This window comes from Chiloscyllium plagiosum, unplaced genomic scaffold, assembly GCF_037043375.1.
Source record: "Chiloscyllium plagiosum isolate Xiang-an unplaced genomic scaffold, Cpla_swu_hap1 HiC_scaffold_45, whole genome shotgun sequence".
NCBI lineage: Eukaryota > Metazoa > Chordata > Chondrichthyes > Orectolobiformes > Hemiscylliidae > Chiloscyllium > Chiloscyllium plagiosum.
Genome location: NW_028270183.1, coordinates 53,669,870 through 53,688,770, shown reverse-complemented (window position 1 = coordinate 53,688,770; position 18,901 = coordinate 53,669,870).

Sequence of the window (18,901 nt, the reverse complement as noted above, 5' to 3'; positions counted from 1 at the left end):
TTTTTTCCATTGATCCTTTCTTCCATCCTTCCTTCCAACATTCCTTCCACCCATCACCTCATTTTCGATCTCTCCTTTCCTTCATTCATTCCTTCCTTCCTTTCTGCCTTCCATCCATCAATTCTCTATTTTTCATTCCTTTCTTCCTTCCATCCATCCATTTATCATGTATTTTTTGATCCTTCCTCTCTTCCATCCATTCTCCGTTTTTCGATCCTTCCATTCTTTCATCCATCATCGTTTGTTTGAACATCATTCCTTCCATCCATCATCCACTTTCTGATCTTGTTTCCTTCATTCCTTCATTCCATACGTTAACTCTTTTTCAATAATTCCATTCTACGTTCCTTCCATTTATCATGGCTTTATCGATCCGTCCTTCCTGCTCTCCTTACTTTCTTCCTTCCTTCCATCCATCATCTCTTTAAATCCTTCCTTCCTTACATGAATCATCTGCATTTGGATCCTTCCTTCCTTCAATCCAAAGTCTCTTTTTCGATCATGCCCTCATTGCATCCATCCATCTCTTTTTCGTTATTTCCTACATGCTTACCTTCTTTCCAACATATCATTTTTCGATCATTCCTTCCTTCCTTCCATCTAATCTTTTTCGATTGATACTTCCTTCCACCCTTCCTTCCATCTGCCATCTCATTTTCGATCTCTCCTTCCTAAAATCCTTCCTTCCTTTCTTGTATCCATTTAGCCATCATATCTTTTTTGATAGTTCCTCCCTTCTATCCATTATCTGTTTGTCAATCCTACATCTCTTTTTCAATTCTTCCTTCCTTCCTTCCATCCATGCATCATCTATTTTTGGATCCTTCCTACCTTCCTTCAATCCATCATCTCTTTTTCGATCCTGCCCTCAATGCATCCATTCATCTATTTTGCCTTCCTTCCTTCCTTCTTGACTTCCTTCCAATATCTCTTTTTCGATCATTCCTTCCTTCCTTCCACCCATCTTCTCTTTTTCGATCCTTCATTCCTTCCTTCCTTTCTCGTTCATTTTTTCCATAATCTCTTTTTTGATTCTTCCTTCCTTCCATCCTTTCTTTCATCCTTCCTTCCATTCTTCCTTTCATCCATCATCTCTTTTTTGATCTCTCAGTCCTTCATTGCTTCATTCCTTTCTGACTTCCATTCATCTGTCCTCGCCGTTTCGTTCCTTCCTTACATCCATCCATCATCTCTTTTTTGATCCTCCCTCCCTCCCATGCATTATTCGTTATCCGATCCTTCCATCCATTCATCCATCATCGCTTTTTCGATACTTCATTCCTTCTATCTATTATCTCATTTTCGATCCTCCCTTTCTTCCATGCATCACGTAATTTCGATCATTGCTTCCTTCCTTCCTTCGTTCCATCCATTGACGCTTTTCGATACTTCCATCCTTCGTTACTTCTCTCAATCATCTCTTTATTGATCCTTCCTTCCATCCAACATCTCATTTTCGATCCTCCCTTCCTTGCATCCTTCCAACATCTCATTTTTGATCATTCCTTCCTTTCTCCCTTCCATCCTTCGACTCATTTTCGATCCTTTATTCCTTCCTTCCCTTCTTCCTTCCTTTTTATCTATCATTTCTTTGTCGGATTTTCCTTCCATCCATCCTTCCTTCCAACATTCCTTCCATCCACTAACTCTTTTTCGATCTCTTCTTCCTTCATTCCTTCCTTCCATTCCGACTTCCATCCATCTATCGTCGCTTTGTCATTCCTTCAATCCTTCCATCCATCATATCTTGTTTGATGCTTCATTCCTTCCATCCATTATCTGTTGTTAGAACCTTTCGTCCTTCCTACAATCATCTCTTTTTCGATGTTTCTTTCCTTCCATCCATAATCTCTTTTTCGATCCTTCCTTCCATCATATCTTTTTCCATCTCTCCTTTCTTCTTCCTTCCCTCCTTCCATCCATCCATCATCTCTTTTATGATCCTTGTTCCTTCCTTCCATCCAACATCTTTTTCGATCCTTCCTTCCTTCCATCCATAATCTCTACTTCGATACTTCCTTCCTTCCGTCCACCATCACTTTGTCGATTCTTCCTACCATTTTTTCATTCTTATTTTCAGTCCTTACTTCCCTCCATCCATCAACTCTTTTTCGATCCTTCCCTCCTTCTTCCATCCATGATCACATTGTCGATCCTTCCTTTCTTCCATCCATACATCATCTCTGTTCCGATCCTTCCTTCCTTCATTATCTCCTTTTCAATCCTACAATCCTTCCGTCCATTATAGCTATTTCTGTCCTTCCTTCCTTACTTCCATCCTCTCTTTTTAGATCCTTCTTTTCTTGTTCCTTCTCAATTACATCCATTCATCATCTCTGTTTAGATTCTTCTTTCCTTCATTTTTTTTCCATTCGTTCATCATCTCTTTTGTGATCCCTTCTTCCTTCCATCCATCGTCTCTTTTGCGTTCTGTCCATTCTTGTTTTTTATTAACTCCATTCCTCCATCATCTCTTTTCCGATCCTGCCTTCCTTCCATTTTTCATTTCATCCATTCTTTTTCCTTATTATCTCCATCCATCCATCATCTCTTTTCGATCCTGCCTTCTTTCCATCCAACATCTCTTTTGCGATTCTGCCTTCCTTCCGTCCGTCAGATCCATCATCTCTTTTTCGATCCATCCTGCCTTCCATCCATCAGCTCATTAGCGATCCTTCCTAACTTCCATCCAACATCTCATTTTCGATCCTTCTTTCCTTCCTTCCTTCCTTTCATCCATCGTCTCTTAATCGATCCTGCCTTCATAGGATCCTTCCAACATCTCATATTTGATCATTCCTTCCTTTTTCCCTTCCATCCATCTTCTATTTTTGATCCTTCATTCCTTCCTTCCTTTCTACCTTCCTTTTTATCCATCATCTCTCTTTCAATTTTTCCTTCCATCCTTCCTTCCAACATTCCTTCCATCCACCATGTCTTTTTCGATCCGCCATTCCTTCCTGCCTTCCATCCATCGTCACTTTTTCGATCCTTCCTCCGTCAATCCATAATCTCTTTTTTCATATTTCCTTCTTTCCATCCATCATCACTTTGTCAATTCTTCCTTCTTTCCATACATAATCTCTTTTTCGATCCTTCCTTCCACCATCCAACATCACTTTTTCAGTCTTTCCATCCTTCCTTCCATTCATCATCTCTTTGTCGACTCTTCCTCCCTTCCATCCATCAATCGTCTGTTTCGATCCTTCTTTGCTTCCGTCGTTCTTGCCATCCATCCCCTGCTTCTCATTCCTCCCTTCCATCCATTATCTCCTTTTCAATCCTACCTTTCGTCCATTCATTATCTCTATTTCTGTTCTCCTTCCTTCCATCCATCACTTCCTCTGATCCTTATAACCATCGACCAATTCGCTTTGATCCTTCCATCCATCCATTCAACCCATTAGCGATCCTTCCTTTCTTCCATCCGTCATCTCTTTTATTCGATATTTCCTTCCTTCCTTTCTGACTTCCATTCATCATCTTGTTTTCGGTCCTTCCTGCCTTCATTCTTTCCATTCATTCATCCACCATCTCTTCTTAGATCCTTCCTTCACTCCTTCCTTCCTTTCTTCCTTCCTTGCAGCCGTCTTTCCTTCCCTCCATCCATCATCTCTTTTTCGATCATTCGTTCCTTCCATGCATCCATCATCACTTCTACTATCCGTCATTCCTTCGTTCCTTCTTTCCATCCATCATCGCATTTTCGATTCTTTCTTACCTCCATCCAACATCTCGTTTTCGATCCTTCCTTGCTTCGTTCCTTTCATCCATCAACTCTCATTTGATCCTGCCTTCCTGGAATCCTTCCAACATCTCCTTTATGATCATTCCTAACTTTCTTCCTTCCATCCATCTTCTATTTTTCGATCCTTTATTCCTTCCTTCCTTTCTTCCTTCCTTTTTATCCATCATCTCTTTTTTGATTCTTCCTTTTTTGTTCCTTATTAATTCTGCATATCCATCATCTCTTTTTCGATCCTTCATTCCTTCCATCCATCCATCATCACTTTTACGATCCATCATTCCTTCGTTCCTTCTTTCCATCCATCATCGCGTTTTCGATCCTCCCTTCCATCCATCATCTCTTTTTCGAATCTTCGTTCATCCTTCATCTCTTTTTCGTCCTTCATTCCTTCCAGCGATCCATCATCATTTTTACGATCCTTCATTCCTTCATTCCTTCTTTCCATCCATCATCGTGTTTTTGATCTTTCCTTCCCTCCATCCAGCATCTCATTTTCGATCCTTCCTTGCTTCGTTCCTTTGTTCCTTTCATCCATCAATTCTCATTTGATCCTGCCTTCCTGGTATCCTTCCAACATCTCCTTTATGATCCTTCCTTACTTTCTTCCTTCCATCCATCTTCTATTTTTCGATCCTTCATTCCTTCCTTCCTTTCTTCCTTCCTTTTTATCCATCATCTCTTTTTGATCCTTCCTTTTTTGTTCCTTCTTAATTCTGCACATCCATCATCTCTTGTTCGATTCGACCTTCCTTGCAACCAGCGTCTCCTTTTCGATTCTGCCTTCCTTCCGTCCATCACACCCATCACCTCTGTTTCAATCCATTCTGCCTTCCATCCATCAGCTCATTAGCGATACTTCCTTCCATCCAACATCTCTTTCTCCATTCTTTCTTCCATACATAATCTCTTTTTCAATCCTTCCATCCAACATTGCTTTTTCGATCCTCCCATCCTTCCTTCCATCCATCATCTTTGTTAACCCTTCCTTCCATCCATCAATCATCTGTTTCTATCTTTCTTTGCTTCCTTCCTTCTTGCCATCCATCTTCTGCTTTTCATTCGTCCCTTCGATCCATCCATCATCTCTTTTTAATCCTTCCTTCCATCCATTATCTCCTTTTCATTCCTACCTTCCTTTCATTCATTATCTCTATTTTTGTTCTCCTTCCTTCTGTCCATTACCTCCTTTTCTATCCTTACTTCGTTCCATCCATCATCCCTTTTCTAATCTTTCCAACCATCAATCACTTCGTTTTGATCCTTCTTTCCATCCATCATTTCTTTTTATGATACTTCCTTCCTTCATCCATCCATCATCTTCGTCGATCTTTCCTTCTTTCCTTCCTTCCATTTATCATCTCTCTTTTGATCGTTCCTTCGATTCAAGATCTCTTTGTCGATCCTTCCTTCTATGTTCGTTTCTTCATTCCTTCCATCCATCATTTCTTTTTTGATCCTAACTTTTTGTTCCTTATTAATTCCATCCATCCATCGTCTCTTTTTCGATTCTTCCTTCCTTTCATCCAACATCTCTTTTTCGATTCTGCCTTCCTTCCGACCGTCAGATCCATCATCGCTTTTTTAATTCATCCTGCCTTCCATCCATCAGCTCATTATCGATTCATCCGTCCTTCCTTCCATCCAATATCTCATTTTGATCAATTTTTCCTTCCTTCCTTTCTTTCATCCATCATCTCTATTCGATTCTGCCTTCCTGAAATCCTTCCAACATTTCGTTTTTGAACATTCCTTCCTTTCTTCCTTCCTTTTCATCCATCATCTCTTTTTCGATCCTTCCTTCCTTTCTTCCTTCCTTTTCATCCATCATCTCTTTTTCGATTCTTCCTTCCATCCGTCATTTCTTCCATCCTTCCTTCCAATATTCCTTCTATCCATCATCTCTTTTTCGATCCTCCCTTCCATCCTGCTTTCCATTCATCGTCTCATTTTCGATCCTTCCATCCATCAATCTATAATCTCTTTTTCGATTCTTCCTTCCTTCCTTCCCTCCTTCCTTCCTTCCATCCATCAACTCTTTATCGACCCTTCCTTTCTTCCATCCAAAATCTCTTTTTCGACACTTCCTTCCTCCCTTCCATTCATCATCACTTTTTCCGATCCTTCCTTCGTTACTTCCTTTCTTACATCTATCATCGTATTTTTGAACCTTCCTTGCTTCCTCCCCTCCTTCCTGCCATCATTCCTTCCTTACAACAATCCACTATCTCTTCTTCGATCCTGCGTTCCTTCCATCCTTGCTTCCTTCCTTCATTCCGTCATTCTATGTAACAACTCTTTTTCTATTGTTCCTTCCTTCTGTCCTTCCTCCCATTCATCACCTGTTTCTGATCCTTACTTGCTTCATTCATTTTTACATCCTTCCTTCCTTTCCTCCATCCATCGTCTGTTTTTCGATCGTTCCTTCCTTCCATCGATCTTCTCTTTTTCGATTCTCCTTCTCTTCCCTCCAACATTCTGTCCAACCGCATTTTTTCAATCATTCCTTCCTTCCATCCTTCCTTTCATTATTCTTCTCTTTTTCGATCCTACTTTCCTTCTCTCACTCCATACTCTCTTTTTCGATCCTTCCTTCCTTCCATCTATCATAAATTTTTCGGTTCTTCATTCCATCCTTCCTTGCGTCCAACCTTCATACTTTCCTTCCTTCCTTCCTTTCATTCACCATCACTAGTTTTTTTTTTAAATTTTTCATTCCTTCCGTCCAAAAATCATCTATTCTTCGATTCTTCCTCCCTGCCTTCCTTGCTTCCTTCCTTCCTTCGTTCCATCCATCAACTCTTTTCGATCCTTCCTTCCTTCTTTCCTTCCTTCCTTCCTTCCACCATCTCTTTTTTCAATTCTTCATTCCTTCCATCCAAATATCTCTTTTATGATCGTTCCTTCCTTCTTGCATTCCTTTCTTCCTTCCTTCCTTCCATCCATATAACATTTTCAGTCCTTCCTTCCACCAGCCCAGCATCCCTTCTTCGCTTCTTCGTTCCTTCCTTCTTTGCATCCTTCCTTCCTTCCATTCATCAACTCTTTTCGATCCTTCCTTCCTTCATACTTTCCTTCCTTCCTTCCTTTCATTAACCATCACTAGTTTTTTTTTAATTCTTCATTCCTTCCGTCCAAAAATCATCTCTTTTTCGATCCTTCCTTCCATCCATCCATCATCGCATTTTCGTTCGTTCGTTCCTTCCTTCCTTCCATCTGTCATCTCTTATTCGATTCTTCCTTCCTTCCTTCCATCGTTCATCACTTTTTTGATCCTTACATAAATCAATCCATAATGTCTTTTTCGATACTTCCTTCTTTCAATCCATCATCATCTTTTCGATTCTTCCTTCCTTCCATCCGTTATGTCCTTTTCAATCCTACCTTCCTTTCATCCATTATCTCTATTTCTGTTCTCCTTCCTTCCATCCATCACCTCCTTTTCTATGCTTATTTCATTCCATCCACCATCTCTTTTCTGATCCTTCTTTCCATCCATCGATCATTTCTCTTTGATCCTTCCTGCCTTCTGTCCATTATCTTCGTTGATTCTTCCTTCGTCCCTTCTTATCGTCTATTATCTTTCTTCGATCCTTCCTTCCATTCATTATCACTTTGCCGGTCCTTCCTTGCTACCTTCCGTCTATCCATCATCTCTTTATCGATCCTTCCTTCCATGTTCCTTTCTCCCTTCCATCCATCATGTCTTTTTTGAACTGTCCTTTTATGTTCCTTCCTAATTCCATCCATTCATCGTCTCTTTTTCGATTCTTCCTTAATTCCATCCGACATCTCTTTTTCGATCCTGCCTTCCTTCAATCCGTCAGTTCCATCGTCTGTTTTTCGATCCATCCTGCCTTTCATCCATCAGCCCATTAGCGATCTTTACTTTCTTCCATCCATCATCTCTTTTTTGATCATTCCTTCCTTCCTTCCTTCCATGCATCATCTATTTTTGGATCCTGCCTTCCTTCAATCCATCAACTCTTTTTGACCCTGCCCTCATTGCATTCATCCATCTGTTTTTCCTTCCTTCCTTCCTTCTTGCCTTCCTTTCCATATCTCTTTTTCGATTCTATCTTGCTTGCAACACTCCATTATTGCTTTTTCGATCCATCCTGCCTTCCATACATCAACTCATTAGCGATCCTTACTTTCTTTCATCCATCATCTCTTTTTTTGATCCTTCCTTCCTTCCATACTTCAACTCTTTTTCGATTCTTCCTTCATTCCATCCATCATTTCGTTTTCGATCCTTCCTTCCATGCATCATTTATTTTTGGATTCTTCCTGCCTTCAATCCATCATCTCTTTCTCGATCCTGACTCATTGCATCGATCCATCTCTTTTAAGTTCCTTCCTTCCTTCTTGCTTTCCTTGCAACATCTTTTTGGATCCTACCTTCCTTCCATGACTCCATATCTCTTTTTTGGTCCTTCCTTCCTTCCATCCATCATAACTTTTTCGATACTTCCTTCCATGCTTCCTTCCTTCCACCCACCCACCATCTATTCTTCGATTCTTCCTTGCTTCCTTGCATCCTTCCTTCCTTCGTTCCATCCATCGGCTCTTTTCGATCCTTCCTTCCTTCTTTCCTTGCTTGCTTCCTTCATTCCTTCCAACATCTCTTTTTCAATTCTTCATTCATTCCATACGAAAATCATCTCTTTTACGAACCTTCCTTACTTCCTTTCTTTCTTCCTTCCTTCCTTCCATCAATCCACCATCGCTTCTTCGATCCTGCCTTCCAACCTTCCTTCATTCCGTCATTCCATCGAACAACCCTTTCTCGATTCTTCCTTCCTCCGTTCATCATCTGTTTCTAATCCTTACTTGCTTCATTCCTTTTATCCATCCATCCTTCATCTCTTTTTGCGATCCTTCATTCTTTACTTCCTTTATTCCAACCATCATCGTGTTTTGGGTCATTCCTCCTTCCTTCCTTCCTGCTTTCCTTCCTTCTTTTCATCAATCCACCATCTCTTCTTCGATCCTGTCTTTCTTCCATCCTTGCTTCCTTCCTTCATTCCATCAATCCATCTAGCAACTCTTTTTCGATTCTTCTTTCCGTCCTTCCGTCCATTCATCATCTGTTTCTGATCCTTACTTCTTTCATTCCTTTTATCCATCCTTCCTTCCTTCCATCCATCATCTGTTTTTCGATCGTTCCTTCCTTCCATCTATCTTCTTTTTTGATTCTTCTTCTCTTCCTTACAATAGCACTTTTGTCAATCATTCCTTCCTTCCATCCTTCCTTCCATTATTCATCTCTTTTTCGATGCTAACTTCCTTCCATCACTCCATAATCACTTTTTCGGGCCTTCCTTTGTTCCATCCATCATACTTTTTCGGTCGTTCATTCCTTCAACCTACACAGCATCTCTTCTTCGATTCTTCCTTTTTCCTTCCTTGCATCCTTCCTTCCTTCGTTCCCTCCAACAAGTCTTTTCGATCCTTCCTTCCTTCCTTGCATCCACCATTGCTTTTTCAATTCTTCATTCCTTCCATCCAAAAATCATCTATTTTACAATTGTTCCTTCCTTGTTCCTTCCTTCCATCCATCCATCTATCTATCGTCGCTTTTCGATCATTCCTTCCTTCCATCCATGATTATTTTTTGATCCGTCCTTCCTTCCTTCCTTCCATCATCCCCTTTTCGATCCTTCCTGCCGTCCTTCTTTTTTAATTCTATATATCCATCATCACTTTTTCGATACTTCCTTCCTTCCGATCATCATCACTTTGCCGATCCTTCCTTGCTACCTTCCGTCCATCCATCATCTCTTTATCGTTCCTTCCTTCCATGTTCCTTTCTTCCTTCCATCCATCATCACTTTTTTGATCTGTCCTTTTATGTTCCTTCCTAATTCCATCCATTCATCATCTCTTTTTCGATTCTTCCTTCCTTCCATCCGACATCTCTTTCGATCCTGCCTTCCTTCAATCCGTCAGTTCCATCATCTGTTTTTCGATCCATCCTGCCTTTCATCCATCAGCCCATTAGCGATCTTTACTTTCTTCCATTCATCATCTCTTTTTTGATAATTCCTTCCTTCCTTCCATCCATGCATCATCTATTTTTGGATCCTGCCTTCCTTCAATCCACCAACTCTTTTTGACCCTGCCCTCATTGCATTCATTCTTCCTTCTAAATGTCATCACTGTTTCGATTCTTCCTGCCTTCTGTCCTTCCTTCCATCCATCATCAGTTTTCGATCCTTTCTTCAAGCTATTATCTCTTTATCGATCTTTCCTTGCTATTGTCATTCCAACCATCATCTAATATTTCTATACTTCCTTCCTTGTTCCTTCCTTCCATCTATTTATCGTCAATTTTTGATACTCTCTTCCTTCCTTTCGTACTTCCGTCCATCCATCAACTCTTTTTCAATCCTTCCTTCCTTCCTTCCCTCCTTCAATTTTTTTTTTTATAATTTAGATTAGATTAGATTACTTACAGTGTGGAAACAGGCCCTTCGGCCCAACAAGTCCACACCGACCCGCCGAAGCGCACACACCCAGACCCATTCCCCTACATTTACCCCTGCACCTAACACTACAGGCAATTTCCTTCCCTCCTTTAATTCATCCCTCATCTCTTGTTCGATTATTACTTCCTTCCCTTCTTACTTCGATCCATCCATCATTGCTCTCTCAGTCCTTCCTTCCATCCTTCCTCCGTGCCATTCATCCTCACTATTTCCATCTACCCCTCCTTCCTTCCATCCTTTCTTCCATCAATCCATCATCTCTTTTTTGATCCTTCAGTCCATCCTTCCATCCATCATCACTTTTTCGATCCTTTCTTCCTTACTTCCTTCTAACTATAATCTATTTTTGATTGTTCCTTCCATCCTTTCTTCCATCCATCACCTCCTTTTCGATCCTTCATTCCTGTCTTCCTTCTCTCCCTCATCTCTTTTTCGATCATTCCTTCCTTTCTTCTTTGCTTCCTTCGTTTCATCCATCATCTCTTTTTCGCACCTACCATTCTTCATTCATTCCTTCCTTCAATTCATCCATCCTTCTTTCCATCCTTGCATCTTTCCATCAACTCTTTTTCGATCATTCCTTCCGTCCGTCCTTCCATCCATCTTCTCTTTTTCGATTCTACATTACTTCCTTCTTTTTTCCTTTTTGTCCAACATCTCTTTTTCGATTGTTCCTTTCTTCCATCCTTACTTCCATCCTACCTTCCATCCTTCCTTTCTCCTTTTTGTCCAACATCTCTTTATCGATTGTTCCTTTCTTCCATCCTGACTTCCACCCTACCTTCCACCCTTCCTTCCATTTATCATCTCTTTTTAGATCTACCCTTCCTAGATTCCTTCCTTCCTACTTTCCATCCATCCATCCTTGCTTTTTCGTTCCTTTCGTCCCGCCATCCAACATCTCCTTTTTCCATCATTCGTTCCTTCCTTCCATCCATCTTCGCTTTTTCGATCCTTCATTACTTCCTTCCTTTCTCCTTACATTTTATCCACCATCTCTTTTTCCATTCTTCCTTCCATTCTTTCTTCCGTCCTATCTTTCATCATTTCTTCCATCCATCATCTCTTTTTAGATCTCTCCATCCGAGGTTCCTTCCTTCCGTCCTGTATTCCATCCATCCTTCCTCGCTTTTTCATTCCTTCCTTCCTGCCATCCAGCATCTCCTTTTCGATCCTCCCTCCCTTCCTTCCTTCCTTCCTTCCTTCCATCCATTATCTCTTTTTCGATCCTTCCATCCATCAATAAATAACCTCTTTATTAATTATTCCTTCTGTTCTTCAATCATCCCTTCGATCCATCCATCATCTCTTTTTCAGTCCTTCATTCCTTCCATCCATTATCTCCTTTTCAATCCTACCTTCCTTTTATCCATTATCTCTATTTCTGTTTTCCTGCCTTCAATCCATCATCTACTTTTCTATCTTTACTTTGTTCCATCCATCATCTATTTCCTTCTTTCGTTCCTTCCAGCTATCATCTCATTTTCGATCCTTCCGACCTTCCTTCCTTGCATCATCTATTTTTGGATCCTTCCTTTATTCCTTCAATCCATCATCTCTTTTTCGATCCTGCCCTCCTTGCATCCATCTATCATTTCTTTTTCGATCCTTCCTTTCTTCTTGCTTTCCTTCCAACATCTCTTTTTCGATCATTCCTTCCTTCCCTCCTTCATCCATCTTCTCTTTTCCGATCCAACATTCCTTCCTTACTTTCTCCTTCCTTTTTATCCATCATCGATTTTTTGATTGCTCCTTCCTACCACCCTTTCTTCCATCCTTCCTTCCATCCTTCTTTCCATCCATCAACTCTTTTTCGATCTTTCCTTCCTTCCTTCTATCCATCTTCTCTTTTAGGATCCTACATTAATTCCGTCCTTTCTCCTTCCTTTTTATCCATTGTCTCTTTTTTCGATTCTTCCTTCTTTGCATCCAACATCTCTTTTTCGATTCTGCCTTCTTCCTGTCCGTCAGATCCATCATCACTTTTTCGATCCATCCTGCCTTCCATCTATCAGCTCATTAGCGATCCTTCCTTTCTTCTATCCATCATCTCTTTTTTTTATCCTTCTTTCCTCCCTTTCTTTCTTCCTTCATTCATCTTCTTTTCCGTCCTTCCTTCCTTCCATTCATCCATCCACCGTCTCTTCTTCTATCCATGCTTCCGTCCTTGCATCCCCACTTCCTTCCCTCCATCCACCATCTCTTTTTCGATCCGTCATTCCTTCAATCCATCCATCATCTTTTTTGATCCTTCATTGCTTCCTTCCTTCCTTTCATCCACCATTGCGTTTTCGATCCTTCCTTACATCCTTCATGTATTTTGCCATCCGTCCTTCCTTCCATCCAAAATCTCATTTTCAATTCATCCATCCTTCCTTCCTTCCATTCATAATGTCTTTTTCGATCCTGCCTTCCTTGCATCATTCCAACCTCGCGTGTTTGACGATTCCTTCCTTCCACCCTTCCATCTGTCTCATCTTTGTTGACCCTTCCTTCCATCCATCAATCATCTCTGTTTCGATCCTTCTTTGCTTACTTCCTTCTTGCCATCCATCTTCTGTTTTTCGATCATCCCTTTGATCCATCCGTCATCTCTTTTACAACCCTTCAGTCCTTCCATCCATCGTCTCATTTTCTGTCTTTACTTCATTCCATCCATCATCTATTTTCTGATGCTTCCTTCCTTCCGTCCATCAATCATCTTCGTCGATCCTTCCGTCTTTTGTTCCTTCCATCTATCCTCTCTTTTTTGATAATTCCTTCCTTCCATCCATCATCTCTTTATCGGCCTTCCTTCCATGTTCCTTTCTTCATTCCATCCATTCATCATCTCTGCTGTGATCCTTCCTCCCATACATCATCTTTTTTTGATCCTTCCTTTTTGTTCCTTCTTAATTCCATCTACCCAACATAACTTTTTCGATCCTTCCGTTCTTACTTCCAACCATCATCTCTTTGTCGAACCATCCTTCCTTTCATCCATCAATCATCTGTGTTTTGATCCTTTTTTGCTTCCTTGCTTCTGGCCATCCATCAAGCTTCTATGTTTTGATCCTTCTTTACTTCCTTCCTTCTTGCCATCCATCTTCTGTTTTTCAATGGTTCCTCGATCCATTAATCATCTCTTTTCCAATCTTTCCTTCCTTCCATCCATCATCTCCTTTTCAATCCTACCTTCCTTCTATTCATAATCTCTACTTATGATCTCCTTCCTACCATCCATCACCTCTCTTTCTATCCTTACTTCACTCCATCCATCATCTCTTTTCTGATCCTTCCTTCCATCGATCATTTCTATTTGATCCTTCCTTCCATTCGTCATCTCTTTTTTCGATCCTCCCTTCCTTCCATCCATCATCTTCATCAATCCCCCCTTATTTCCTTCCTTCCATCTATTACCTCCTTTTCGATCCTTCCTGCCTTCCATTCATCATCTATTTGTCGATCTTTCCTTCCCACCTTCCCTCCATTCATCATCCCTTTATTGATCCTTCCTTCCATGTTTCCATCCATTATCATATCTTTTGTGATCGTTCCTTCCCTCCATTCATCATCTCTTTTTCGATCCTTCCTTTTTAGTTCCTTCTTAATTCAACCCATCCATCATCACTTTTTTGATTCTTTCTTCATTCCATCCAACATCTCTTTCGATTCTACTTTCCTTCCGTCCGTCAGATCCATCATCTTTCTTTCGATCCATCATGCCTTCCATTTGTCAGCTCATTTGTGATCCTTCCTTTCTTTCATCCATCATCATTATTTTGATTCTTTCTTTTATCCATCATCTCTTCTTTCGGTCCTTCCTTCCTACCTCCCTTCCATTCATCCATCTACTGTATCTTCTTCGATCCGTGCTTCCTCCTTGCATCCTCACTTCCTGCCATTCATCCATCATCTCTTTTTCGATCCTTCAATCCATCGACCATTTATTTCGATCCTTCATTGTTTCCTTCCTTGCATCCATCATTGCGTTTTCGACTCTTCTTTCCATCCGTCTTGTATTTATCGATCCGTCCTTCATTCCATCTAACATCTCATTTTCGAACCATCCTTCCTTCCTTCCTTCCATGCATCATCTTCATCGATCCCCCCTTATTTCCTTCCTTCTATCTATTATCTCTTTTTCGATCCTTCCTGCCTTCCATTCATCATCTATTTGTCGATCTTTCCTTCCCACCTTCCCTCCATTCATCATCCCTTTTCTTGATCCTTCCTTCCATGTTTCCATCCGTTCATCATCTCTTTTGTGATCGTTCCTTCCCTCCATTCATCATCTCTTTTTCGATCCTTCCTTTTTTGGTCCTTCTTAATTCCACCCATCCATCGTCACGTTTTTTGATTCTTTCTTCCTTCCATCTAACATCTCTTTTTCGATCCATCATGCCTTCCATCTGTCAGCTCATTTGTGATCCTTCCTTTTTTCCATCCATCATCACTTTTTCGATCGTTTCTTCTATCCATCATCTCTACTTTCGGTCCTTCCTTCCTACCTTCCTTCCATTCATCCATCTACTGTATCTTCTTCGATCCTTGCTTCCTACTTGCATCCTCACTTCTTGCCCTCCATCCATCATCTCTTTCTCGGAACTTCATTCCTTCAATCCATTGATCATCCTTTTTCGATCTCTTCATTGCTTCCTTCCTTCCATCCATCATTGCGTTTTCGATCCTTCCTTCCATCCGTCATGTCTTTATCGATCCGTTCTTCATTCCATCCAACATCTCATTTTTGAACCATCCTTCCTTCTTTCCTTCCATGCATCACCTATTTTTCGACCCTGCCTTCCTTGCATCATTCTAACATCTCATTTTGATAATTCCGTCCTTCTTTCCTTCCATCCACCTTCTCTGTTTCGATCTTTCATTCCTTCCTTCCTTTCTTCCTTCCTTTTTATCCATCTTATCGTTTTCGATTCTTCCTTCCATCCATCTATTCTTCCATCCTTCCGTCCAACATTCGTTCCATCTATCATCTCTTTTTCGATCTCTCCTTCATTCATTCCTTCCCTCCATTCTGCCTTCATCCATCCTCGCTTTGTCGTTCTTTCCTTTCATCCATCCATCACCTTTTTTTATCCTTCCGTCCATCCGTTATCTGTTTTTCGATCCTTCCTTCTTTCCATCGTCTCTTTTTCGATGTTTCCTTCCTTCCATCCATCATCACTTTTTTGATACTTGCTGCCTTCCATCATCACTTTTTCGATCCTTCCTTTTTTCCTGCCTTCCATTATCTCTTTCTCGATTTCTCCTTCTTTGTTGCTTCCTTCCATTCCATTATCTCTTTTACGATCTTTCCTTCCTTCCTTCCTTCCTTCCTTCCTTCCTTCCTTCCTTCCTTCCTTCCTTCCTTCCTTCCTTCTATCCTTCCTTCCATCCATCCTTCCATCCATCCTTCCAGCGTTCCTTCCATTCAACATCACATTTTCGATGTCTCCTTCCTTCATTCCTTCCTTCCATTCTGCCTTCGATCAATCCATCCTTGCTTTGCGTTCCTTCCTTCCAGCCATCATCGCTTTTTGATCATTCCTTCTTTCCAACCGTTATCTGTTTTACGATCCGTCCTTCCTCCCTTTTTCGATCCTTCCTTCCTTCATCCATCATCTTTTCTTCGATCTCTCCTTCGTTGTTCTTTCCATCCTTTATTCCTTCCTTTTATCCATCATCTCTTTTTCGATTCTTCCTTCCATCCATCATTTCTTCCAACCTTTCTTCCATCATTCCTTCCATCTATCGTCTCCTACTTCGACCTCTCCTTCATTCGCTCCTTCCTTCCATTCTGCCTTCCATCCATCCATCATCTTTGTTTGATCCATCCTTCCTTCCGTCCAGCATCTTTTTTTCGATCCTTCCTTCCATTATCCATTATCTTTTTTGATCTCTCCTTCGTTGTTCTTTCCTTCCTTTCTTCCTTCATTGTTATCCATCATTTCTTTTTCGATTCTTCCTTCCATTCATCCTTTTTTTCATTTTTCCTTTCAACATTCCTTCCATCTATCGTCTCTTCTTCGATCTCTCCTCCATTCATGCCTTCCTTCTATTTTGCCTTCCATCCATCCATCCTTGCTTTGTCGTTCCTTCCTTCCATTCATCCAACATCTTTTTTGATCCATCCTTCCTTCCATCCATTATCTGTATTTCGATGTTTCCTTCCTTCCATCATCTCTTTTTTCAATATTTCCTTCCTTCCATCCATCCATCTATCATCCCTTTTACGATCCTTCCTTCCTTCCATCCATCATCTCTGTTTCGATCCTTCCTTCCTTTTATCCGTCACTGCTTTTTCGATCCTTCCTTCCCTCCTTCTATCGATTGTCTCTTTCTGAGCCCAAAAGAGAAAAATGCTGGAAAATCTTAGCAGGTCTGGCAGCATCTGTAAGGAGAGAAAAAAGCCGACGTTTGACCTTTGTCAAAGCTAAAAATAGGGACAAATTGTAAGGTATTTATACTAGGCTGAGAGAAGGCGAGTCATGGTTCCAGAAGCAAAGGTAGCGATAAAGAGGTGATAGTAACAATGTATAGAGAGATTATAGGGAGATTAGGAGCTGTGAATGACCAAGGCTGAAGACACTGCTAAATCCACAAAATATGTGGTGGATTTGGGGGATGGGTGAAGCAGAGTCAAAATGGAAAACAGGGGAGAAGGTAGCAAGGGGAAAGAAGAGAGGAAAAGGGTGATGAGAGAGTGGGGAGCGAGAGAAAGAGAGACAATCAAGAAATAAGAGGTACAGAACAGTGAAAAAATACAAAAAAGATAAATAAAATAAAAGAAATAAAATTATGGAGCAGAATGAAAACAAAATGGTCGAGATGGGAATCATCTGAACTTGTTGAATTCAATATTGAGATCTGCAGGCTGTAACATGCCGAGTCGGAAAATGTTCCTCCAGTTTGCATTGAGCTTGACTGGAACATTGCAGCAGGCCAAGGACAGACATGTGGGTATGGCAGCAGGATTGTGTGTTGAAGTAGCACGTGAAAGCCTGCCGGGCTCAACACCTTCCCTAAACCTAGTATAAATGCCTCCCTATTTCTCCCTTTTTGTAGCTTTGACAAAGGGTCAGCTCTGTTCTCTCCTTACGGATGCTGCCAGACCTGCTGGGTTTGTCCAGCATTTTCTCTTTTGGTTTCAGATTCCAGCATCCGCAGTAATTTGCTTTAATCTCCTTTATGATCCTTCCTTCCTTGTACCTTCCTTACTTCCATCCAACATCTCTTTTCTGATCTTTCCGTCCTTCCATCCATCATCTCTTTTTCGAATCCTCCTTATTTCCATCCATCCGTCATCTCTGTTTTTATTTTCCAATCACCAATCCCTAATTTTTCGATTGTCCCTTTGATACATCCATCATCTCTTTCTTCAATCCTTCCTTTTTCCTGCCATCCATTATCTCCTTTTCAATCCTACCATCCGTCCATCCATTATCTCCATTTCTGTCCTTGCCACCTTCCATCCATCAGCTTCATTTCTATCATTTCTTCGTTCCATCCATCATCTATTTTCCGTTCTTTCCTTCCATCCTTCCAACCATCATCTTAGTCAATCCTTCCTTCCATTCATCATCCCTTCTTCGATTCTTCCTTCCTTCCATCCATCATCTCTGTCGATCCATCCTTCCTACCTTCCTTCCATCCATCATCACTTTTTCAATTCTTCCTTCCTTTTTCATTCTTTCCTTCCATCCACCCATCATCTCTTTTATGATCCTTCCTTCCATACATAAACTCTTTTGCGATCCCTCCTTCCTTTCATCCGACATCTCTTTTTCGATCCTGCCATCCTTCAATCCATTCATCATCTCCTTCGTGATTCTTCCTTCCTTCCATCCATCATCTCATTTTCAATCCTTCCTTCCGTCCATCCATTAAATATATTTCTGTACTTCTTCCTTCCATCCATCACCTCCTTTCATACCCTCCCTTCCTTCCAACCGGCATGTCTTTTCTATCCTTCCTTCCTTCCCTCCATCCATCATCTCTTTTGCGATCCTTCGTTTCTTCCATGCATAATCTCTTTTTCGATCCTTCCTTCCATCCAACATCTCTTTTTCGATCCTGCCCGTCCTTCCTTCCATCCATCATCTCTTTGTCGACACTTCCTTCCTTCCATCCATCAATTATCTCTGTTTCAATCCTTCTTTGCTTCCTTTCTTCTTGCCACCCAACTTCTGTTTTCCAATCGCCCCTTTGATCCATCCATCATCTCTTTTTCAATCCTTCCTTCCTTCCATCCATTATCTCCTTTTCCATCCTACATTCCTTCCATCCATTTTCTCTATTCATGTTCTCCTTCCTTTCATCCATCACCTCCTGTTTGGATCCTTCCTTCCTTCCATGATGTTCGTTGATCCTTCTTTCATTCATCCTTCCATCTATCATCTCTTTTTCGATCCTTCCTTCCATTCATCGTCACTTTCTCAATCCTTCCTTCCCACCTTCCCACCATCCATTGTCTCTTTATCGATTCTTCCATCCATGTTCCTTTCTTCATTCCATCCATTCATTATCTCCTTTGTGATTATTCCTTCCGTCCTTCTATTCATCATCTCTTTTTCAATTCTTCCTTCCATCCAAGAAATCTATTTCTGTTCATCTTCCTTCCACCAATCATCTCTTTTTCTTTCTGTCCTTCCTTTCATCATCACTTTTTCGATCTTTCCTTCTTTGC